Raw genomic sequence first — 1,156 nt, 5'->3', positions numbered from 1 at the left:
TATAAAAAAAAAAATTGGCATATCCGAATGCATCATAAATTTGTAAGACAACTCAAAAAGAGTAATACCATTTTCTTAGAATTATCAAGTCTGAGACAAACTTGGCAGATCAATTAACCAAGAGTTTGTCTTAGAAGTGAAGTCCAAGAATCATTAAGGGGGATGGGGCTTAAGCCCACTATTTGGTCACCAATAGTGGATACCCAACCTCGTGATTGGAGATCCCATAAAGAGGGCTCATGTAATAGAAACGAAGATATTGACGATCGTGTTACAGCACATTTTTTGGAGTATATTCTCCATCCTTATGATGAATGCTCAATGACAAAATATATTGGAAAGGTGAGTTATACTCTAACAAGTTCAAGACAGAAAATTTGCAGAGTATTGGTCACAAATATCTTGGAGGATTTACCAATGTTAGAATATTGTATAGACTGTGAATAGGAGTTAGGCTAAACCTAACAAAATTCCATGAAAAATCAAGATATTAAGCGCAGGTCTTTAAATAGTGCTGAATGCACAAAACCCAATTGATCCATATATGTATGTGATAAGTAGAAGTCAGATAAAAATCTAATCAAGGTCCAATCCACTATGGTTTCCTTCAGATAGATACATCACACAAAGTGGGGTTAAGTCTACAGGACATCTTGCTCATTGCATAGTATAATTGCCCAGATATTCTTCTTTATATTATTTTTCTAAATTTAAATCTTTTGTGGAGGATGGTTAGAGTTTTGATTTTAAAAAAATTATAATCTTTTATCCCCTAAATTTAGTTATTTTGAATATTGTTAAAATATTTTTTGGTCAAACGTCTCCTTCAAAATAGTTGTGATTCTTCAAAAGATAACATTAGTTTCCGGAAAGATATGAGGTTTCAAAAAATTACGTAGCTTTAGAAACCATTGCGTCTTCTCAGTCATCCGAACATAGTCTATAAATGGGTCTAAGTTCAGCGTCTTGGATGAGTAGGTCTACTCTCCCTCTCATCACTTTTCTCCGTTTCCTCTGCTTGCCAAGAGGGATCCAGACAGAGAATTCTTGTTCTTTTTCTCTTTTTCTTTTCTTCAATTCTTCTGGGCATATGAAGGACTCATTCGGTCAAACCTTCCAGTAATCATGCTTGTTAGAGGAGACTGGGCTGAGCTAG

This window comes from Phoenix dactylifera, chromosome 5 (genome assembly GCF_009389715.1).
Source record: "Phoenix dactylifera cultivar Barhee BC4 chromosome 5, palm_55x_up_171113_PBpolish2nd_filt_p, whole genome shotgun sequence".
NCBI lineage: Eukaryota > Viridiplantae > Streptophyta > Magnoliopsida > Arecales > Arecaceae > Phoenix > Phoenix dactylifera.
The sequence above is the reverse complement of the archived record's forward strand: the minus strand, read 5'-3'. Positions refer to the sequence as shown.